The sequence below is a fragment of the Schistocerca nitens genome, chromosome 9, assembly GCF_023898315.1.
Source record: "Schistocerca nitens isolate TAMUIC-IGC-003100 chromosome 9, iqSchNite1.1, whole genome shotgun sequence".
Classification (NCBI taxonomy): Eukaryota; Metazoa; Arthropoda; class Insecta; order Orthoptera; family Acrididae; genus Schistocerca; species Schistocerca nitens.
Genome location: NC_064622.1, coordinates 213,648,776 through 213,674,953, shown reverse-complemented (window position 1 = coordinate 213,674,953; position 26,178 = coordinate 213,648,776). Strand labels below are relative to the sequence as shown.

The 26,178-nt window shown below is 34.3% G+C and overlaps 1 protein-coding gene across 1 annotated transcript in view; it reads right to left on the bottom strand.

The window, feature by feature from the left end:
• LOC126203408 (probable ribosome production factor 1) overlaps positions 1–25,147 on the bottom strand; it is a 118,736-nt gene extending 93,589 nt beyond the window's left edge. The window contains exon 1 of the mRNA XM_049937712.1: positions 24,982–25,147. The gene's annotated coding sequence lies outside the window, so the exon portion shown is untranslated. The remainder of the gene's footprint in view (positions 1–24,981) is intronic.
• Between the last annotated feature and the right edge of the window lie 1,031 nt (positions 25,148–26,178).

The window sequence follows — 26,178 nt, the reverse complement described above, 5'->3', positions numbered from 1 at the left end:
ATGCCATTTCCACCTGGCGCCTCAGTTGGACCAGCGTTCGTGCTGGACGTGCAGACCGCGTGAGACGACGCTTCATCCAGTCCCAAACATGCTCAATGGGGGACAGATCCGGAGATCTTGCTGGCCAGGGTAGTTGACTTACACCTTCTAGAGCACGTTGGGTGGCACGGGATACATGCGGACGTGCATTGTCCTGTTGGAACAGCAAGTTCCCTTGCCGGTCTAGGAATGGTAGAACGATGGGTTCGATGACGGTTTGGATGTACCGTGCACTATTCAGTGTCCCCTCGACGATCACCAGTGGTGTACGGCCAGTGTAGGAGATTGCTCCCCACACCATGATGCCGGGTGTTGGCCCTGTGTGCCTCGGTAGTATGCAGTCCTGATTGTGGCGCTCACCTGCACGGCGCCAAACACGCATACGACCATCATTGGCACCAAGGCAGAAGCGACTCTCATCGCTGAAGACGACACGTCTCCATTCGTCCCTCCATTCACGCCTGTCGCGACACCACTGGAGGCGGGCTGCACGATGTTGGGGCGTGAGCGGAAGACGGCCTAACGGTGTGCGGGACCGTAGCCCAGCTTCATGGAGACGGTTGCGAATGGTCCTCGCCGATACCCCAGGAGCAACAGTGTCCCTAATTTGCTGGGAAGTGGCGGTGCGGTCCCCTACGGCACTGCGTAGGATCCTACGGTCTTGGCGTGCATCCGTGCGTCGCTGCGGTCTGGTCCCAGGTCGACGGGCACGTGCACCTTCCGCCGACCACTGGCGACAACATCGATGTACTGTGGAGACCTCACGCCCCACGTGTTGAGCAATTCGGCGGTACGTCCACCCGGCCTCCCGCATGCCCACTATACGCCCTCGCTCAAAGTCCGTCAACTGCACATACGGTTCACGTCCACGCTGTCGCGGCATGCTACCAGTGTTAAAGACTGCGATGGAGCTCCGTATGCCACGGCAAACTGGCTGACACTGACGGCGGCGGTGCACAAATGCTGCGCAGCTAGCGCCATTCGACGGCCAACACCGCGGTTCCTGGTGTGTCCGCTGTGCCGTGCGTGTGATCATTGCTTGTACAGCCCTCTCGCAGTGTCCGGAGCAAGTATGGTGGGTCTGACACACCGGTGTCAATGTGTTCTTTTTTCCATTTCCAGGACTGTATTTCTTTATCTCTCTTCTTAAACAGTGGCTTAACTTCAGCATGTTTCAACCATTCAGGAAATATTCCATTGATAAATAACTGGTTGCACAGATAGCTTAATATGTTACTTAGCTCAGAGTCACATTCTTTAATTAACTTTGTTGATATTTCATCATACCCACTAGACGTTTTTGATTGTAAATATTTTATGATGGACATTATTTCTGTTGGGGTAATGAGGGTCAAATTCATATTATGGAAGTTACTTGAAATGTTTGGTCTGAGGTATTCCATAGCAGCATCTACCAAACCTGACAACCCCATATTTTCAGTAACAGTTATAAAATGTTTGTTAATAAGTTCTGCAACACTATACACATCTGTCACCAATGTATCATTAACTCTTAATGCTATTTGTTCCTCTTCATGTCTGGTTCTACCGGTCTCCTCCTTCACTATATCCCATATTGTCTTTATTTTGTTATCTGATATAACTATCTTTTCATTGTAATATATTTGTTTTGACATCCGTATTACCATCTTTAATAATTTCTTGTATTGTACTATAGCATCAACATCGGAACTGTTTCAGATTGACAGATACAGTTTTCTTTTTGTTTTACAAGATACCCCTATTCCTTGAATAATCCATAGCTTCTTTGTAGACTTTGCTCTAACCGTGGTAAGTTTTGGGGGAAAACAGTGTTCGAATAAAGTAAGCACTTTATTAGCAAAAGTGTTATATTTCTCATTCATGCCATGAGTACTGTAAACATCAGTCCAGTGAATGTCTCTGAGGAGTGTCCTGAAATAATCAATTTTTGGCTTATTGATTACCCTCTTGAGCTCAGATTTAGCAGATTTTATATCCTGTTCAGTATTAACATTTAACAGAAGGAACTGCATGTCATTGACTATTGGTTTTGTAATATAATTTTGTTCATTGGACTTCTCTATAAAGATATTATCAATGGCTGTTTGTGAGCAAGTGGCTACCCTAGTGGGGAACTTTACAGTGGGAATTAAATTGAATGACAGTGTTACTAACTCATATAAGTTCTTATTGGGAGAGTCTTTAAGGAAATCTACATTGAAATCACCAGCAACATTTCTTTGGTTTTGGTTGTTAAATGGGCCAGTACAGCTCCAAGGTGGTTTACAAACAGATTAAAGTTACCTGCAGGTGCTCGATATACACTTAATATTATGAAGGTTTTTTTGTGAAATTCTAATTCTGTTGCACATGCTTCCATATGCTGTTCCAGTCAAAATTTATGAATGTCTATGTTCTTAAATTTATGACAGTTCCTGACGAATGTGGCAACTCCTCCTTTCTCCATTTCTGATGTACAAAAGTGAGATGCTAACCTAAACCCTGTAACACTTAAAAGTTCTAAACCAGTTGTTCTGGTGTAACGAGACCGCTACACCACACGGAAGTGGCCGAAAGGCACGCGTTAATCTCACGTAGGCTAGAGAGAGGTCTGAAACAGGATACGTAATGAATGCTATAAAGAAAAGTACGTAGCGGCTATAATACTTAACTTTATTCCATCATTTGTATACAGCATTCTTGATGATACACGTGAGACTCTATCTTGAAATGGTTAATGGCGCCTTGCTAGGTCGTAGCCATGGACTTAGCTGAAGGCTATTCTAACTGTCTCTCGGCAAAGGAGAGAAAGGCTTCGTCAGTGTAGTCGCTAGCAAAGTCGTCGTACAACTGCGGCGAGTGCTCGTAAGTCTCTCGAGACCTGCCGTGTGGTGGCGCTCGGTCTGCGATCACTGACAGTGGCGACACGCGGGTCCGACATGTACTAATGGACCGCGGCCGATTTAAAGCTACCACCTAGCAAGTGTGGTGTCTGGCGGTGACACCACACCAGTGGTCACATGACGTTCAGAGAGGCAGATAATGTCAGCTGGGTTGGAAGACTCTAATTCATCTATGCAGATAGTTAATTCATTAATTTTATTTCTCAGTCTTCGAATATTTTGATGCAATAAAGATAGCTGACATTGCACATTGACTGAGTTAAAATTGGGTAGAGTTAAAATATCTGCTGTCTGTTGAAAATTCTTAACCAACAGCTGTTTATGCTGATGTAATAAGCTGGAATTATGTTTTTTGATTTCTTTCTCAAACTGAAGGTTTGTCTCAGTTCTAACCTCTCTTAAAATTTGCTTTCTTTCTGTCCTCCCTACCCTAAAAAAGAGTCTTTTCTGAACCCTATAACCTCTGGTATTTTACCACTCATGACAGTGACTCCCCCCTCTAACTTTCCTGCTATTTGCCAAGCCAATTTACCCTTCAAAAACACAGATATGAAACAGGCAGAAAGCACTGCTGCAGTCGGCAACACCTACATAATACAAGTGTCTGGCACAGTTGTTAGATCGGTTACTGCAACTACAATGGCAGGTTATCAAGATTTAAATGAGTTTGAACATGATGCTGTATAGTCAGCACATGAGCGATGGTACACAGCATCTCTGAGTTAGTGATGAAATGAGGGTTTTCCGTACAACCATTTCACAAGTGTACTGTGAATATCAGGAATCCAGTAAAACATCCATTTTCCGACATCACTGCGGCTGGAAAAAGATCCTGCAAGGATGGGACCAACGATGACTGAAGAGAATCGTTCAAAGTGACATTAGTGCAACCCTTCTGCAAATTCCTGCAGATTTCAGTGCTGGGCTATCAGCAAGTGTCAGTGTGCAAACCATTCAACGAAACATCATCGATATCTGCTTTTGGGGCTGAATACCAACTCCTGTACCCTTCCAAATTGTATTGAGTAGATGGACGTGAATGAGTATGGAGACAACCCCATGAATCTATGGACCCTGCATGTCAGCAGGGGACTTTTCAAGCTGGTGTAGGCTTTGTAATGTGTGAGGCATGTGCAGTTGGAGTGATATGGGACCAATGATACATCTAGATACGACTCTGGTAGATGACATGTACGAAAGCATCGTTCACCTATATCCATACATGTCCATTGTGAATTTTGATCGACTTGGGCAGCAGGACAATGCAACACATCCAGACTTGCTACCATGTGTCTCCAGGAGCACTCTTCTGAGTCTAAACACCTCCAGTGACCACCAAACTCTCCAGACATGAACATTATTGTGTATATCAGGAGTGCCTTGCAACATGCTGTTCAGAAGAGATCTCTACCCCTTATACTCTTACGGATTTATGGACAGCCATGCAGGATTCATACCATCAATTCCCTCCAGCATCACTTCATACATTAGTCAAGTACATGCCATGTTGTGGTGGGTCACTTCAATGTGCTTGCATGCTTGCAGGAGCCCTACATAACTTTAGGCAGGTGTACCAGTTTCTTTGGCCCTTCAGTGTATATATATATATATATATATATATATATATATATATATATATATATATATATATATATATATATATATATATTCGATTCTATATATATATATATATATATATATATATATATATATATATATATATATATATATATATGGGCAACGGCCTTGCCGCAGTGGCTACACCGGTTCCCGTGAGATCACCGAAGTTAAGCGCTGTCGGGCGTGGCCGGCGCTTGGATGGGTCACCATCCCGCCGCCATGTGCTGTTGCCATTTTTCGGGGTGCACTCAGCCTCGTGATGCCAATTGAGGAGCTACTCGACCGATTAGTAGCGGCTTCGGTCAAAGAATACCGTCCTAACGGTCGGGAGTGCGGTGTGCTGACCACACGCCCCTCCTTATCCGCATCCTCCTCGGAAGATGACACGGCGGCCGGACGGTCCCGGAAGGGCCACTTGTGGCCTAAAGACGGAGCTAACTAACTATATATATATATATATATATATATATATATATATATATATATATATATATATATAGAATCGAAAATAATGGGCATTTCGATTTTTTTTAATGTTTACAGAAGTTTTATCATTCCTAAATAAAATCTCTCTAGAATGAAATAAATTTTTTGTTGAAAATAATGGGCATTTTGGGTGCACTGGAATTAATTTTTAAAAAATTCATTTTCATGTATCAAGTAAAGTGAAGAATGGCCATCCCACATGAGATTAACGTGAAAAAATCAGACCAAAAATTTAAGGAATTCATGTAGTGAATTCGATATGATAGAATTGACTCCATTTTTTTAGTTTCTTCATTCCACTGTATCTCAGTTTTATATTTCCTCCTCCAAAAAATTAAAAATCCCAATCACTAATTAATTTTAAATATCTGCCTGGCAAAATAATTTTAAATTCATTATTCAATTCTAAACATGTTTTATCTACATATCTAGTATTCATATATTCACAACCAGTAAATTATTTTAAAAAATTACTTGTGTTCCACTAATCTTTTTAAACAGTGTACTATTGTTATGTAGAATAAAAATTCATTAATAAAATTTAAAATCTGTATGATATTGTATCATAATTTTTTATAACTATTATTGTATCATATTGAATGGAGAGTTCTTTGTTAACTTTCTTGTTGTCTATATTTTTAGTATTTACATATCTAGTTACTTGATTGTATTCTAATTGGATCTTTTCTGTCACTTCATCCTCAGTTAATTTTATTTCGCATTCACCTGTTAGATTTTTAATATTCTTATAATTTAAAGTGGATCCCTTTATTTTCATCACTGTATTTTCATCATAATGATAACTTTTAGGTCCAGTCGAAACCCAGTTTATAATACAGATATTTCATAGTTTATCAGTCCATTAACCTAGCATACACACTTTTTCACAGCATTTTTAACACTATCAATACACACTAAACTGTTGTATCAAAGCAGATTATTGTTTTTTCTAGTTCATCTAACGTATCATAATCTGAGTCTTCCATTTGATGTGGTGAATGCTACTATAAACATATTTTTAGCTGTGTGGTTTTCCACATAATAATCTTTGAAACTGATCTTCATCTGAACCATATTGTCATTGTCTAAACGATCATCCAGTAGTATCGCTTAAAATGTTTGTAAATCTGTAACAATCTCATTTTTACTCAAATTTTGTCCTTTCCCACATTTTCCCTATAATGAATTTAAACATATCTTAGCAAAGGAGCTCTTTATCTGTATTTTCTTCTACCTTTGCAGGATCTAAGCCAATATCTATTTTTTTACATCTTATATACATCTCTTTTTAGTTTTTAAATTAAATTTCTAATTTATTGTCATGAAGTCTTCATGTAATTTGTAAACAAAATGTTGCTTTATTAATATCTAAAATTGTATATCCTTTTTCAATAGTTTTAATCACTTCATAAGTTGTTCAAGATATAATAAAACTTCCTTTCATTATGATTGCGATTACATTTATTTGTTCTTTCTTCTACACATTTGACACACAAAAGAAACAAAAGTTTTTCTTTTTTACCACTCTTCATTCATACGTGTAAAAGAGGATGGTAGGTTCCACTACCTAACTTTTTATAAATCCACTCCATTTTTTAGAATAATGTCTTGGCTTATTTATTCCTATTGGATTACCTGCAGGATCATAATCATAAAATAATGCGGTTGGATAGAGGCTATACAAATCGATATATCCTATTTTTGTGTTAACTATATCTGCTTCAGCTCTCAAATTCATTGCATTTGTAAGACCTCTGTTAAAAACATTTCTTGGATTCAGGAGCTCAACAACTTTAGGTAAACATTTTAATTCCTTACGTTTCGTGTATACTGCTAACTTTTTCCAATTATATTACCACATCTCAACTAAATGATATCCATAATTTCGTATTTCTGTACTTCTAGTTGATGTCCTTTGGTATAAATCATCCACTGATTTTACAACCCCGCCAAAAATAGCCATGGTATTCATAAATGGTATTGGTTTCTTTATCAAAACCATCTAATTTAGCTCCTGATATACTAAATTCATCTTCTTTAAGAGGTGCTGAATATTATTATTGTTTAAACTAGTTAACAAAGCTATAGATTCTTTACTATAACTTCCCTTTTGTTGTTTATCCGATACACCAATTTTTCTATTAGATAAATATTTAGTCGGTTTATAGCCAAACAAACTGCAGTAATTGTTTAATAACAGCATTCATCTAAATTACCTGTTTCCAGAAATTGCTTTCTTATTTCTAAACAACCTCTTCTTAATATACCCTCATCAGAAATACAGTATTCCTGAATTTCTTTCTTCATATTGAACACATGAGTTTCTTCAAATTTTTGACTCTGCCATTTGAGAAGTATTCCCCCATCTTTAGGTTTCATAGCATCAGGACAATAATACTTGATATCAGGAATTAGCCTACAAATTTTTATTTTCCTATGTACTGAATAAATGCATGAAATTTCATTCCTTCAGCTCTTTCAAATAAAATTTTTTGGACAATTATTGAGACAAACTTGCACGAGTTATTTGCTAACTACAATTTTTAAACCTTAATGTTTTATCTCAAATAACATTAATTTCGTTTCAGTGTAGATAGTATAAGGCTTTATTCTATTTCCAACATAAAACTTCAAAATTAATTGTGAATCATATCCTTTAGCATAATGGGCAATAAATGTATAATCATTATGTTCATTAGATATCATCCCCTTACAGAATTCATCATTTGTTTTAAGTTTGTAAATAGTATCGCAATTAAAATTGCGGCCTATTATAAGATTTGGAATATGTATTCCTATTTCTTATAGAGCTTAATTATCAAACCACATGTATTTTTCTGTATCTGTTCAAAGAAATCTCTTTGGGCGTTCTGTTTCCCGATACTTACACTGTTTGCCTGTAACTATACTACCGCATTTCAAATATTCAAAAACACAATAAATTTCTAATTCTCCATTAACATGACAACTAGTTTTACTACATTTATGATAACTTTTGACTTCATATTCTTCACTAAATTTTTTTTCACAAATACCACCTTTCTGCAATTTGTATTGCATGTAACATTTATGAGTTTTAATTGAAACTTGTTGACCACAGTTTCTACAGCTTTCAAAACCAGAGATATTTACTTACTATCTCAAATAAATTATTTTACATTCTTCACATTTATAAGCTATAAAACAAACTTCTTAGTGATTGTTTAAGAATTCTTCATTATAACAGTATCTAATACACATCTTACTTTCCACAGTACTGTGTTCTGTATCCTTATATAATATACATATTTTTCTTTTCACCTTGCATTTATGTTCATCCTTGTTGTTATTTATTTTGTTGCATTTTTTACAGAAATAAGAGGATCCAAAGAATGCTGACATACTGTTAATTACAACAAATTGGTTTAGATATTTATGCAGACGTAGTGCTTTCTCTTGACTACAGTAGATAACTGAATTGGAATTTTCAGTGAGTACAACATTTACTTGAATATTCAATAGCTACTCAACATTTTCAATATTGTCTAGAGTAAATTCTTCTTCACTATATTCGCCTAAAAGCTTACATTTTATTCGGTTTAACTATTTTGAATCTGTATTTATTTCCATCTCTATTTCTTTTAATTTTACATGTTGTTAGTCCAGTGTCTCAGATTTTATTTCTGATACGTTAATGCAACTATTATCGTTCTAGGACAACACAGATCATCACTATTATTAATTGTAGTAATGTATCACTTTGCTCTTATGTCATAAGTTGAATTTAATATTTTCGTGACATTGATACATAATCGAATTGTTAACATTTAAATATTAAATGTAATACATGCTATAACAATAGATTCATCAACTGTAATATATATCTGTTTTTATTGCAGGGACTTGAGCAGATTGTTTAGTATTATTTGATGCTTTATATGCTGTAGAAATTGCATAAAACGTTTTTGGATTAGCTGGTCCTATATTCAGCATATCTCCTTTTCTAAAATTAGATTTCCTACCACAGTACTAAGTGTTTCATTATATATATTTTTTCTCACCAACAGTATCAGGTTAACTACTATTATCGTAGTTAAAGACAATTTCATAATCAACAAACCAAAGTTACGAATTTTCATAAAATTTAGATTTTATTTCTTTAATCTAGAATGAATTGTTTTTTGATGGTATGTTCAATAGTAGTTTGCTACTGAATGGGTAAATCTGATCTAGTCTCACTATTTTTCCTTGTCTTAGCAGTCAAGTACTTTCAAAAACATCATTGTCAAACCTGTAAAAACAATTTACATTAGCTACAAGTTTTTGATTTTTTGGTCTTTGCGAATGATACTTGATGAAATGGAAAAATCTTGTAAACTAATTCATCTTTTCTCAGTCTGTTGTAATTAGTTGTATTATTTCTTCTGCAATAATCACCAACTTGGACAACCATGAAATCCTCCATTTTAGTCTCTCTTTTTAGTATAAAGTATATTTATTAAGGCAGTTTAAAAAAGGCCCAGCTAGAGTTCTTATTTTTGATATATTCTCCAGTTCTTTTTTCACAAATTCTCGTATGTTTGTCTTTACACAATGAACTTCTGTAAAATACTTTTTCTTTCTTTAACCTTTTGACAATCAACATTTTTTGTGTGTTATGTGTCTCAGGTTGTTGTTCTAAGTTTTTCACATACAACAAAATATTCAAATGTTCTTCACTCGAAATTGACTGCAAATGATTTCTATAATAATACACAGAAACATTTTTCCCACACACACAAGGTATGTATCTACTATTGTATACTCTTATACAAAATTCATTTATCATTGTCTACACATTGTTCTATAACCATCTTTTGTATACCTTTGTCAAGTAAAATTATCAGTTGACTTCTCAGTTTTACAATATTTACACATGTTAGATTGGTCGCAATGCAAAGACTGCTTTAACTGTTGACTGTTGGCTTCCATTAATATGTAAAAAAAATTGTTAGGAAAATGTAAAATTTTCTATTTTTTGATATGTATATTTTAATATAAACTAATGCTGATGGTTTATTGCAATCAATACCAAATAAAGATAAATCAGGTGTACTAGCTCTATCTTTTTTGTGAATCCATTTATTCACAGTATGTATCATCCATTAAAAAAAGATGATTCCTTAATGTACCTAAATACAGAATTTATTCCAATAGGCGACCCTGCAAATTCTCTAGTTATAACACTTCGTCTTTTATGTTTAAAATCAGTCATCTATCGACATATAGAAATGTTCATCAGTAAAAGAAATGTTTTTCCTTTATGTATGTTTACTACTCCATTTAATTTTAAATCTTAATGTAATCCTGTATTGGCTTAGGATATCCTGGAATTAATTGTAATGTATACAGATAATTCATATATATCACACTGTCAACAAATAAAACTATTACTCTTCCTGGCCTTTGATCTGCTCCTTCTATTTTTGTAAAACTTGTGGTAGAACGTTAATCAACTACTTAAGCATATATCACTCGCAATCCACACCCACTTCTGATTAAAATTATATATTAAATTCCTTTCACAAATATAAGTGAATGAAATTCTGAATTTGACACAAAGATTCTGTTAATTAAGATGAAACAACTGGTGTTTTTATGTATAGATGGGTGTGTCGGTGTAGAAACCTTTTTACCAGTTGCAGACTTGTAGCGAGGTCAAATAACTCTCTTGGAAAATATAAACAAAATTGAGGATGACCAATGGTAAATTTAAATGGAATATTTGATAATGTTATTGGAATAACAAAAGAAATAAACAGAGAAATAAAAACTTTACTAGCTCATGTTGTTCCTCAAACATTTGATCTGAATTGAAAACCAACTTTCGTTCCTTTAAAATAATTTTATCAAAATTTTGAATATAATTATTATGTCATTAACACAACAATGGAAGATAGACATCCAAATTGTGAAGAAATTTAATCTCAATTATATTCCTAATTAGGTGTGTTTATACCAATTAATAAAATAATCTTTAAGAATTGTTTGTTGGAAAAATTATTTCAATGTTTTAAATGATTACACATATGAGTAATTGATTAATTCCCTAATTAGTCCTCATCAAACAAATTTTTAACAGCACTTCTACAAATTGGGCAGGAAGAATTATCTACTAGCCATTTATCAATATATTTCCTATGGAAAATAGGATTACAGTTTTTACAAATTGATAGCTTTGATCAATTAAACTTACAGAATGATTGTTACCTTCAAGCTGATCCACTATATCATAAAATTCTAATATTTTCTGTAAAAAAGAAACATATATATTTTGACAACTTAAAAATTTTTTCCACTTATGTTTCTCTTTAAATATTTTACTCTAAATTCCATTATAAAATCTTCTTAGAATACTTGAGCACTGTTATTCTATCCCAATAAAATTTATCTTTAATTTCTCTGACTAGGTCTTCAGATAGTCGCTGATACACTGATTTATTCCAGTGTAATTTATTTTTAAATTCTGTCATTTAAATTTTTAACTAATTTTTCTTTCTTTCATACAATTGTGCAGCCAGTTGGATTTTCCTTTAAAGTATAATCATCAACTGTAGCTCAGTATGTTCCAATTTTTTAAATACAATTAGTGTAATTGCTCAAAATTTAAATTTTTACACAAAAGATAGATGAATCATTTCAATAAGTAGTAGTTCTTTAGCTTTTTTAGTTTTTAGTTCATTCCCAAGACTGATAAGTTGTTGTTTTCTCAGTTTAGAGTATCTCTTGATAAATTCTCGTTTTAAAGATATAAAGGAGAACACTTTAATATATCATTCACTTACGGACAGCACTACAGCACGCTTGGGTAAGAAAACAACTGAATGACACAGAGTAACTACGTCAGCATTATTGTGTGGAACATGGAACATATATAAGAACACCTTGCATAACGTATTACAAGACACAGAAAATAATTAACACTTAACAGTATCCTTTTATTCCTAGCTGCTTTGCTCTAGCTTTTAATTTGCTTACTCTTAAGCTCACCATTTATAAGAAATAAAAGAAATATTTTTAAATTAAAGAAATATAAAACTGTCTGAGTTTTATGGATTTATTAGGTGTGGAAAGCCAAACCCTGGAAAACTAAAAAATTAAGTTACATCTGTTATTGTATGCATTGTATTTAGACTGTATAAATAATTCACATTCTTGCCAGTTAATTAATCTATGAATGAAGATACATCATCATTAGAATAACATACGGATACAAAATATAATAGCGCTAATTTTCTAATTTGTATTGTACGACAAATTTATACACAAAAATTTTCATTAGTAAAAATAAAAATTCTAATAAAATTGTTTTCTTTAAATGGAACCAGTACCAGCTAATGCAGGCTTCATACTGGATGCAGTCCAGAGACAACATTGGCTGTCACCTTTACCTACATGTATTGCTGAAGTACACATGATCAATATATTTGAATTTATTCAGAAGAACAATTACCAACTAAATTTAGACAGTTGGTTTAAAGATATATAGTTTCTTTATTTGAACAAAAATTTATTGATTACTAATGATACTCTGTGTTCAATTCACTATGGAAGACCATGTCTTCTGAGTGGAAGGCCTGAAAAAAATACTCAAATTGAGTCAAATTATATGAAATCATTAAAAAAATCACAACTTAGCATGCACTAAATAAAATTGGATAATCCACTGGCTTTAGAATATGAATATATTCAGAATGAAGCAACAGCAGTAGCTCCTATTATTTTAGTCCAAAAAAGTGGATTTTATTGTCTGTTAAAATACTTCAAGAAAATTGTAATTAGTTTAAAAAAATATTGCTAGTGAAATTGAAAATCGCCGTATTGCTATTGAAGATATATTTAATGATTATTTGAAATATATGAAAGAGTATGAAACTACTGAAGCTCAATAAGAAAAGAACAACCAGATACAGAATTTGAAAATAAATCATCAATGAAAAAGAACTAAAACAACTTGTTCTGCAACTAAAAGAAGAGAAAGCAAAGAGTAAAAAATTAAGACATGTAAACTACAAAATATATAAAATATAATTTGAATGATATAATCTACATCATTGCCAAAGATCAACCACATAAAGATCAATTCTTTTATCTTGGAGGAACAGCTATCAAGGTAAACAAATATAGACTACCTCCATACAACACAGAAGAGCACTAGATGAAAAAATTTATCATGTGTACACAAAAGAGTGCATCAAGTACGAATTTATCGAAAAGCAATCTAAATCTGCTTTCAAGCCTTTTAGAACACAAGAATGCAATGAAGTATACTGTTGTGGATGGATGCCAGGATGTGCTGTATTAAAACTCGTCCAAGCTTTGCAAATGATTTATTCGTTTCCACTACAGAACTTCATTCACCTCGGTCCGCGTCACAGGCCCCACATTGCTGAGGCCACTGCTGCAGTGACCTGTGCAACGCAACGCTGTGTCGTGCCGGCCTTGTTCGACAGTTATATAGTTCCGATTACGTCAGGATGGCTGCGACAGCAGCCAACTCAATGGCCACCGTCCTCGTTGACTCTGCGCTGCTCCGCTGGGAGCCATAGGTGGGCCCACTGCAGCTTCTTCCTTGGCTGGGAACGCGGCGGCAACGACCGCCCACTCTATTCGGCGTTGGAATCTGCAGCTCGTCGTCACGAAAGTCTCCAGCGTGTGTTGGAAGCCGAGACGAATTTCTGTGGTAGCGAGCCAAAGAATGGCCTCTCTTGGCTGGCTGTGGACCCTGCAACAGCCTCAGAGGGTCGAACCAACGACCCGCCATGGACTGGGGTACTGTCGCCACATCTGAAGCTGCGTGTAGCCCGGCAGTGTGACATGCATCGCCATCCAGGAGAGCTGCCACTCTTGAATGCCCAGCTTTGGCTTCAGAGGGTCGAACCAGTGACCCATCGTGAACTGTGAGACTGGCGCCCCATCCGCTGCCAGTAGTGTGACACACTCCGCTGGCCAGGAGAGCTGCCACACTTCAATGAATCTCGTTAGAAAGCAACACCTATTTATACTCAGCTGAGGGCCTCTGTTTCGCTAACGCATTGCTCCGAGTCACGTACGCCCAACACCAGTGGGCCCCTTATTCCTGTAACATGTGATATGTGAACCGCTGCCTTTGCTCTTTTCAGCAGTTTGATGGCCCCTGTGACCCCCATTCCACTTCGCAACTGCTGGTTAGTGTAACTTACTGCAATCCAGCCCGCAGCTGACTGTAACATGTGAACACCGAAATATTGCAGCAGATCTAGCTTCCCTATCCAAAATGGTGGTGCTGTTTAAATACAATACAAAATTTGATGACACAAAAGACTACCTAGATAGTTTTGTTGAGGAAGAAATTAATCCATTTTGGCACAAACATGATCGCAATAATGAATAAATTAAAAATAAGTTTTAAGTTTTAAGACAATAAGTTAAGACAATAAGTTTTAAGACAAGACAAAAGACAGCAGAATATGTTCAACATGTTATTATTACTCAAGAACTCACAATTAACTCAAGCAATATAACAATTGATTAAATAGTGATAGATAATTTATCTGGAGAGTAACTAGCCACAATTATTTCTGAAATTTATACAGAATATCCTGATAAAATGAATGTGGTTAGAAAACACTATAAATCCTCCTTGAATCTAAAGGATATATAATAATGGGAAATATGAAGAGGAAGATATGGTAAGTCTCTATAACTATTTTAATCCAAATCGAAAATAAATTTTTACTACAACAGTCAGTGACTTACATTTGTTTCTTCAAAGTATTGATAAACAGTACAAATTTCTTCTCCATTTAGATCACATAAATAATTCTCATACTGTGGCAGAAGCACCTTTTAGGCCACACGTCATCGATTATCTGATTTTTAATCTTCTCGTCCAAAAAAGAAGCAGCCAGACAATTTATAAAATAATATTATCCTTACTAACCGAACTATTATGTGAATTATCAGATCACAACCACTTAATATATCCTATATCTTCTTGCTTTTTTAAACTGTCTGAAGTAGATATACATCTGGGGATTTTGTCTTCTGATGTTCTTACTCATAATTTCATTACATTCTTTTCACCAGCCAAAACCTTTAATTTATTTATGGGTGCAATAGAATGAATAACATCTTCAATTTCAGAAATATTTGGTGATCAATTAGCTGTGTAGCCTTTATCAAAAATTCCTTTAACTAATTCTAACTTTATTGGCAACTTTATATTTAGAGTTAGCATTAGATGGAATGACAGCTTGCTTATAATTTTTGTCATTAACTTCTATTGGGTTAATTTTTATTTTTAAATTCTTTGTATTATTGTAAGTATCAACAAATTTCACATCTAGTTGAAACCATTTACTGTTTCCCAAGAAGTCAAATTTTTCCACAACTTTCCTTGAAGTGTTGTGCTTAATCGTTCTACAACAGACGCTTTTAACTCAGTTAAAGTTGAATAATGATTGATGTAAGTTTTTTCATAAGTTCTAGAAATTCTTTGTTATAGAATGTTTACTGTTAATGTTTATAAATTTCTTGGAATTATCTCCCAAAATATTTTTTCAAAACCATAAACTACATTTTACATGTTTCATCTTTAACTGGAACAGTGTAAACAAATTATGAGAACACATAATAAATAGTTACATTCTTCATATATTTTTGAATTTCTGTTTCATTTTCCAGAATCCATATGTACCAGATTGTCATAAACCTTCTATATGGAAGGAAGAACATTTCTTGTGTTTAAATTTTTTCTCATTGTTTTATATAATTTGTAGGGAAGTAGCCTACTCACGCTGTAATAAATTCATATCAGTCTTTCCATTGTGTGCCAGCCAGTCTGCTGTAACTAGCTCTGACGTCATAAATGTTGCGCAATACTTTTAAAATCAAGTAAATAACCTGAAACGGTTCTAGCATGTCAGGAGTAATACTAAATTAATATGTGTTGAATATCAGTTCGATAACTTTAACCATTTTCGAAATTTTGACGTTTTTCTGTAAAAATCATTGGCGCAACAGAAAAGAGCTAGAGACTTAAAAATTTATATTTAGATTCCTTTTCCATAATAATTTAATAGAAACAGTACTTTGGATCTCACAAATTAAGATTTTAGTTAAAATTCATAATTTTCTGGTTTTTGTCTTAAAAATTAAGGAAGCAAGAGAGATTAAGTAGGCTAATAAATAAGGCTAGGATGTTTATATTTAAGTAGAATGGAGATCCGCTATAACGATAAAGGTGTGAGAAGTTTCATTTGAATAACTATAAAACTATAGTGATGGCGTATCTCCAAAGGGCAAGTTCAGAGCTCGTCTACTGAGTGCAGTGTAATTATATTAATTCTCTCGCCCAAAATATTTAACTCAGCCATGTCAAACTTTTGTTATGATTACTTACCTGGGTGCTGAATGCACTTTTAAATTGAGAGCTTCATCGGCCATCAGCAAAAGAAGCTATGATTTATTCGATAACTTAATGTGGTGCATTATTAGCCCAGTGGCTAGTCGGGAGAGCCGATTTGATCAGTCGTTCCCTTAGCCGTCCGCACCGCGGCTATATATATAAGAGCGCTGCGCGAGGAAGCAAGGCCCCAGTTCTCTCCAGATGCTGAATAGCACACCACCTGTGTCGGGAGTCGCGTCGCGTCGGTATCATTGCTATAAACAGCCTCGGATGCCGTATTAAGTTACTCGGGATACGCGTAACCATGAAATCATTTTCGAGTGAAGTGTTAATTCTGGGATGACTTAAATTATCTATCTTCAGTTTGCGTTTGTCGTATTTTCACGTGCCGTCGCGGGACAGACATTCTACCATTATTTAGCCTGGCGTTTGATGAACATTACCATTAAATTGTGGCGAGAATTCATTTAAACATTTAATTTGGAGAGTTATAGTTGCCTCAGCGCATTAGACTCTGACTGTTCCTGTAGTTGGATTGGGTGGATTCCTTTTTTTTTATCTGTGACTTTCAGAATATACTGAACAATTTTTAGAAAATCGTTTTTTGATTATGAATCCTAGACAATCTCCTAATTTCTCAGAGCTATAAGCTGCAGATATAAGTGCGTTTCTCATATGAAGCGGGCACTAGGAATTCTAATTACAGGCTTCACGTTTTGCTAATCATTTTCTGGTTGCCAATATTGTAGTTAGAGAGCCAGTGTTGAGAACGGCAAAAGACAGCATAAATAATAGGAACATTAAATAACAACAATTAATTCCACTCGCCACCCCACATATGGTTAATCGGCCGGGAAGCGTTTCTACATTACATTTAAACAACATAATACCACCTGCAGCCCAACATATGGTTAAACGGCAGGGAATTTCATCTTTTCCCCATACAAAACATTTTATATAACCATTAATTCCACCAGCTGCCCCACATATGGTGCATCGGCCAGGAAAGACATTACAAAACATTTTAACAAAATAAATTCAACCAGCTGCCCCACAAATTCATTAATAATTTTTTTACAAATATTCAGACCATCACATATAAATGTTTTAAATAAATTTAGACCTTACTTTTTAGGCTTGTATTCTGTGCAGAGACCTTCAATCCTCTGTCTTCCAGTTTTACTAGTGACTCTTTCAGGGTGATGAGTCTCAGTATATTTTCTGCACCACAAGCACCAGATATGGTTATTTATTTATACAGATTAGAATTTAATACATTTAAATAAAAATTTATTAAATTTTGAAATTTAGATTTATTAAATTTTGAAATTTTAAATTTATTAAATTTATTTCATCGAATGTAATTAACTTTTCAACTAATGGTACAGTTTTAACTCTATCTTTTAATCTTACAATTGGAAAATTTGATTTCTGTGCCATTATTGATGGATTACTATCATTTATTTGGCTGTGTGAAGGCACTATACTTAGAGGTGAGCCAGTTTGGATCCTGGTCGTGGAGGAAATTTTTATTTCCAGAATTTGTCCAGCAGGGGGAAAAGACGTGTTAACATAAAGTTTCTGGTCTGCAGGCTTTCTGCCAATGTCGTGGTTTAAATATCCAACCTCAATGCAGTGTCTTATGAAGTGAGGGCATGTGACACACTTGTGGTGACATTTCCACCAAATGAGGACAATAAGTTTGGTGGCCACCTCCATGCTCTTCAAGGGGAGTAGGATATGTGCAGGCAATGGCTTTCACGTTCTCCCTTCTCTCACCGTCTCAGACACGAATATGACAGTATACACACACACACACACACACGTGATACATATATGCAAACAGATCTCATTATGAAGGAAAGGTGCTTGAAGGTGCAAAGGATAGAGAAAACCTTTCCAGATCAGTGGCTAAACTCACCCTCTGGGTTCTCCCAGCCATTCATGCTGTACAAATTTCTTTTTCTTTTATTTAATTAATATCACTTACCAGATGGACTTACTGTAATACCAAATTCATAGAACTGTTATTGTTAATGTTCTTAGAAACAACAATAATTCTTTTAAGCCAGAAGTCATACTCAAAGGTGTGCATATTTTATTTGTCTCCAGTCATAATTGAAAATTCGATTATTTGTTTATCACATGTTTTATTAAAAGACTATTTAATTAGTTTAGGTATGGGGTTAAAACTGACTTTGAGAAATAATCCATAAATGCTTTTTCTATTTGTTTTTTGCATTGCATTTACTTAATTTGTGTTTAGTAATATAATTCTTCACATTTGTTCAAATAGATGTATATTCAGAGTTTGACATGATTATTTAATCAGTTTTTTCAGATAAGTGTGGGAACTGCATCATAACCATTTGCAAGGGCTGTTCTTTCTACTGAGTGTCTACCTCTAAAATCAATTTAACTTTTAGTCACTTTAAAGTGCTACGTAATTCATTATGAAATAGTCTAAACTTTTTGGATCAATTATAGCTTCTAATTCATTTAAGTTGAATTTTTATTAATTATAGTGCCCTTGAGCTGCAGCTTATTTCCACACATGTCTATTTACTATATGCTAAATTTCATTAAAATAATAGTAATTTGTCATCAATATTAAAACAAATATACACAAATGGCCACAAATTACTTCAATAAAATTTTGTATTCGTTGTCTATTACAGCGCAGCTCACCTGATCCAATATATTCAACCACTTATTAAGGAATATTTCCTTAAAATCGGTCAAACACAAATTTTATCTTTATTCTTATAATAACAGATCCAATGCAGGCGACCATTATCAGATACATCTAAATGAATTATTCCAGATTAATATTGTGTAGGATGGTAAGTTAATTCATCACTCATAGAAACATCACATAAGAATTTAAGTTTTAATTCTATGGCAAATTTTTCACTATCAGAGTTACTTAATGCATTAGAATACCTACGAATTACCTCTTGCAATTTTTTTATTCAAGCACATGCTTTCTTCTCCATTGCTGAATTATGTCTTTTAGTTCTTCTAATTTTGAATCACCTTTTTTCTTGTCTATTACTGCTTTTGCAGTACCAGCTGATTCGCCTGCTAGTGAACCAAACGTTGCTAGGTGTGGTAATGCCGCCAATAATAAAAGAAGAAAGCCTCCATCTTGTTTTGTTAGTCCTGAAAGTTCTTTCCTTTTTGTTACAATTGTTACATTCCATCCTGGATTTTCCATTGTTTAGTTTCGTTTTTGTTAAGCATTTGACAATTTTTCAACCTGATATATCTAAAACTAAAGCAAATCTCTGCCTGTCTGTTTATCTCTCTCTTTCTTTTTTGTGCATCAGTAAAATTATTTTCAGTACTGTGTAACTTATCATTATTTAGTTTGATTTTAATTGATTTTATAGTAAGTTAGCCGCTAGGTAGGAAAAATATAATCAATAATGTAGTCATTAACTTATATACACAACATTTTTTTATAAAGATTAATACATTTTATAATCCCCAACCATTTTCATCAACATCTAAACCCAGACCAAATTTTTTCCATTCCAAGTATTAGTCCCCTAACTGCTGTAGTGGCTATTTTTTCTCCAATTGGTGCATCAGGAGTATGCACTCTTTCTTCTCCAGCAAACTGAAGCTGTTTATCTCCTTCATGTATTTTTCTAAATCTATATTATTTACAAATACCATGCCATGTTTTTTGTCCAGTGGGTTTATGCATTTATCGCCACCTGATAATCTTTCTTCCTTTCTTCAAGTTTAGTAAAAAGTCCATAGTATGCATAGAATGGTAGATGTATCTCTGGCATTGGTAAATTACATACAGCTCAGTTTACCCATTCCTGTCCCATGCTTTTCACTTTTCCAAAATATGTGTGGCAATTTATTCAAAAATCTGATCAAATATGGAATTCCTTTTGGATTATTGATAAAGAAATCACTAAATTTATTTGTTAACATATGTGTCATTCCCACTAATCACTGAGCAAGGTGGCACAGTGGCTACCACACTGGGTTCACATTTGGGAGAATGACGGTTCAATCCCGCATCCAGCCATCCTGATTTAGGTTTTTCGTGATTTCCCTAAATCCCTTTAGGTAAATGCCTGGATGGTTGCTTTGAAAGGGCAAAAATGACTTCTTTCCCCATCCTTCCATAATTCGATGAGACCAATGGCCTCGTTGTCTGGTCTCCTCCCCCAAACAACCAAGACCAACACAAAACTTACTTTTTCATTGTGATAATTTTAATTCCATCTAATTATTTCTATGAATAACTGTTAATCTATGGATTAAATCTCTAACATCATTCATCCAAACATATTTAGTTTGTTTTTCTGTATCATTTTTATTAAGCCTTCACCTCGTTTCTCATCATCAATTGAGTCTAAATCTACTACCAGTTTTGAAAATCGTGATCTGTATTTGATTGTAGGCGTCTTAATTTTGGGAAGTAGTCATCAACAGTTTATACACTTTTAAATGTATTGGATTTAGTATCTTGATTTCATTATGATTCCTTCGAGTATATAATGCACTTGAATGATATATCTGTACAACTTGATAATTCAACAGCATCAAATTTTTTACCCTTATCATCTGTAATAATTTTTTTAGTTAACACTTTCGTTAGTCCATCGGTAAGTTTCATATTCCTTTCCATTGATCGTTAGCTTATCTCCATCAAATGTTTTCTTGTTTATCGCAGATGTGTTTAAATATACTAACAGGTTAAAATCCAAAAACTTTATCTTCATTGTGATTAATATACTATAACTTTGTTTCACTTACATTTATTTTATTACTCCAACTTTCAGCTTGAGCTATCTTTTCTCTGTCTTCAATCTCTTCCAATATTTTGTCAATAAATCTTGTATTTCTAATTCACTTAGCGTATAGTTTTATTCATTAGGATGATTGTCAGACCCTCCATACATTGGACTTACGTATCCTGATACATCTCCTAATTCTTCTAAACATCTGTGACGTTATGGAACCATTTTTTTTCAACCTCTTATTTTCTTCAACAGCTTTCAGAACAATATCACCTAGCCCTTGAATTCTTTCTTTAACTTATTCGATTGCATCAATAAGAGGTTTATCTTCTTTTCTATATTTTAGTGTACTCTTCTGGTTGTTTTTTCCAATACTCGAATCCTTCTTTCGATTTTTCAGTTTTTTTGTAGTTCGGTTAGCTTTTTTAACAATCTCTGAGGCACATTCTTAAAACATTTACTAAGGATAAAAAATTAATGAAACTTATTTTTATCCATGGATTTATAAAAGTTAATGTTTATATTCATTCTGCTTGTACATTTATAAAAATATTGCAGCTACATACATCTGGCCTACTTTTAGTTTTTTACTAGCCCATGAGCAATTAGTATAATGTTGACAATTTTTTTCTAATTTTGCATGTGTATTACATAGCCAAGAGTTTCTTTAAATGCATTCCTATGTTCAAGTAAAATACCATCAGCATGTTGTAATAAATAGGCATATCACCTTTTAAAGTACTCATTCAATAAGGATAAAAGCAAAATCTATTATATGATATCTATTTCCTTCATTAGGTTTTTTGTCATATCTACTGTAAAAAATCCAAACTGATAATTCCAGCATTTACTATACATTTCTTTAAAATCATCAAATTTTAAATCACCAACAACAAAATCATGATAGATATTATATGAAAGTGTCACGTCTGTGCCTTTGGACATGTCCAAAAGAATAGACAACATAGAAAATCTTCAGCTGTGATACATTATATATAAATTGAAGGAGGAGCTGACATCAGTAATCCTCACCATTTCCTATCCTTTCTGCCCATTTCACCTTCAATTTATATGTAATGTATCACAGCTGCGGATTCTGTGTGATGTCAATACTTTTGGACTTGTCTGAGTGAACAAACACCATGCAGTCACATAACTGATTCACCTAGATGTGTAACGGATCTTCAGTGCAAATGCACAAGTATGTCCAACCTCCTGTGGGAATTTCAGAGTAGCGAGCATGGAGAAAATCGACAGGAACTGCAGATAGTCAGCACAGTTACGACAACACTGTGTCCTGGACAGCCCAGGGGTTACTGCACCTGCCTAGTAAGCAGGATCTGGTCCAGTACACATTTTCACTTGTCATTGATTCTATGTAATTTCCTGATGCAGCTGTCATCAGTAATATGTTCCCTTTCCTTTCCTTCCTTCCCCTCACTTTAATTTTAGATATATTGATAGATATGATTTAAATTTGTTTCATCTTGTCTAAAAATACTTAAAAATTCAGATTATCCCTTACTAATCATTTTGGAATTTTTTAATTTGTCAGAGCTAAAGAAAAACAATCCATTCCTTACGTCTTCCTCTAGCAAAATATTCTCTAAATACATCTTGATTTTCAACAATGAAGTCACCGAATAGTACAAGTGAATTATCTTGATGTTGATCTAGTTTTGAAATTTTATCATTATTTACAATAAACATAGTAATCTTCTCAATATTTTTATCCTCAACTTTTTCACAGATTTTAATAAATTCTTGACAGTTTCGCTGATCTAACTTTTTGAATAGACATAAAATTGATTCATCTCATTCCAGTTTATCCATCCTGGAGCTAGTTTATAGTTGTCAATCATTAAAGTTAATTTTGCACTACCATTTGGATCTATTATAACACATTGAATAGAATTAGGTAAAAAGTTACATGTTTATTTTTCTCCTTTCTTAAATTCTTATTTTTGTTCCCCATCAGTTTTCATTTAATTCAATAAATTTTTAGTAACATTAAACGACTCACCTATTTCAGTTGAGTGGTAATCATCTGTTCTCTACCAATGTGAGAAAGTTGTAGCAATGTTGCACTAGTTGTTTTTTATATGACATTTCTAGCTCCAAATACTACACAAAAAGTAATAAATTATATTGTGATGGAGAAATGATAGAAATTCCTATTTTCAAATATTGTATGAAAAGCTTGGAAAAATTTATTCATTCAAAAAATCTATATATTGCATCAAAGCAGGTTAAATTTTGAACAGAATTATTATAGACAGCAATCTTAAATTATATATGGATTTAAAAGATGATATGGAAGTGTGCTTTTATTTAATGGTCAAACTATTAAAGCTAATTAAAGAACAGTTGCTAATGATGTTACTAAATTTATTCTGTTCGAATTAATCAACATAGATTTTAATCCATCTGATGGAATGTTTGAGAAACATACTGATCATTTTCATTAAGAAACTAATGTCATTGCTTCATGCAAGCCTAACGCTGAAGTTGGTGGACCAATAATTTATGAACCACATTATCCTGTATATATTCCAATTTTTGATACTATACAAGAATTAGAAATAATTGCAACTGACGAAACTGATAATTTGATTGGCTTCAGTGGTGCTACTGACACATTTCTTTAAGAAATGGCTTAATAAATTGTTATCTTTAACAAGTAATAAACAAGATACAGAGCTATCCCTGTGAATGAGAAATCAAAAAACAATCTAAATATTTCTAACAAGGATACAGAGCAGGCCATACTCAATTGTAAATGAGCTTCAGTGTTACTGGAGCTGATCAAACAGATTATTCACAAATGGTAAAAATTTAATGAAATCCAAGTGGTAATTGTATGGTAAAGCCATCTGATTTTATAACCATAAGGAAAGGAAATAATGTTGTTTCTAGAACAGAGCATACCTTTATTTCACAATCAATTTTGTTGTATTTCCTTCATGTCTTAATTATGAAATATTTATGGAGGGGGATATACATAATAATGGTAAAGTGAAGAGTAAGAAAAATGAAGTGGTTTATCCACTTGGTGGTTTCTTTAGGGACTATAAAGAAATTTTATGGGAAACTGATCTTACTGTAATTTTTACTTGGAGTACCAGTACTGAGATGCTCTTCCTTATATGGGCTGATGAGGTGGAGTTGAAATAAAAGATACACTTCCAAAAGAAGGTAAAATTATAGTAGAATATATGGAAATTCATGTAGCTATTGTCAAATATTAACCAAATTATGGGCTTGAACAACGAGAAATTATACTGAAATATCCAGTTTCTTTCTATGAAGTGGAAACAGCTGAGTTCGCAGGATTAAGTGGGAAAGAAAACTTTCGAGCTATATCTCACAAATTGTGTGTGAATCAATAGCGTTTGATATGCCTTATTTTATTTTTATTGTGTTTTAAACTAATCGAAAAAGGAGCATAACCTTTATTTGAAAAACGGAAGAAACGAAATACTTCCTCACGAAGTATGGTATTTAGAAATGCCACATAGTTATCTGAAATAATATAAAGATTTTCTCGATTTTAGACGAGTTACTCAAATGAAAAGAGATACTGAGGTAAATCCTTATAACGTCATAAAATATCCTATACATGTGATTAAATGGTGCATAAAAATATTGTTACAAATCAAAAGATAATGATGAAATTGCTGGGTATGTTTAACAGTAAGCTACCAGACGACACACTTCTCTATACAGTCATGCATGGTAAGAAAAATTTGACACAAGATTCTCAACACAGAATACTTACTGAGAATTTTTAAATTGAAGAAATGTTTCTAATTTTGATCACAGAATGATGGATTTCACAACAGGTGTTGTCATCACTTAACATTTCGGGGCTGAGATGCCGTGGTCCATACATATGACTCTCCCCAGACGTTTCGCCTTCGACTGCGGAAGGCATCCTCCAAGGACAATCGGCGAACTGCATCGAGAGCACTAGTAAGTGCCGTATATATAAGCCATCCAGAGGGCGCCCCTGTCAATCACGTGATGTCGGCTGTGCTATGATCTCTGATATTGCCAACTTTCTCAATTGAAACTAATCGATAATCACGTTGTTGCTGCAATGTTGACATCCATATCTTATCCAGCTTAATACCTTCAACTTTTCTATTAAAATTATTGCACTGTTTGGCAATCTCAATGTCCTCTCTGTACATTCGCGCATAATAATGGGACGTCTTTGCTATGACAGTCGTCTCATTGAACTGTATTTCATGATCACCTCCCTGAGACACATGTTCCTCTACAGCCCATTTATCAATATGTCCTTTTATGTTCACCCAGATGGGTGTTGACGCTTCTTTTCATTGTGCTTATATAGACCTTTCCACAACTGCATGGAATTTTATAGACATCTGGTATATATAGAGGATGTCGTTTATCTTTTGCGGATTTTAAACATTCTTTTATTTTCGTAGTGGGTCTGAAAATAGTTTCCACCTAGTACTTGCTTAAAATTTCTCCTATACGATCAGTGACGTTACTGATGAATGGTAAGAACACTTTCTCCTTGGGTTGGTGTCGATCCTAGTCCATCCTAGTTGTCAGTCTAGGGCGTAGTTCACGATCTATTTCTCTGTTGGAATGCCCATTCTTCTTGAAGGTCGCTCTAAGGTGTTCAATCTCAGCATCTAAGTGAGCTGGTTCACATATTTTTTGTGCGCCCTGTCTATTAATGTTTTAATCACCCCTCTTTTATGTCTTGGATGGTGGTTAGAGTCTTTCTGCAGGTAACGATCAGTGTGTGTGTCTTTTCTGAAAACCTTATGACCCAATGAACCGTCCTCTCGTTTGATTACAGTCACATCTAAGAAGTTCAGGTGACCATCGATTTCCTTTTCCATAGTGAATTGAATTCTTGGATTAATACTATTCAGATGTAAGAGGAAGGCATCCAGTTCCTCTTCCCCATGGGTCCATATAACAAATGTATCGTCGA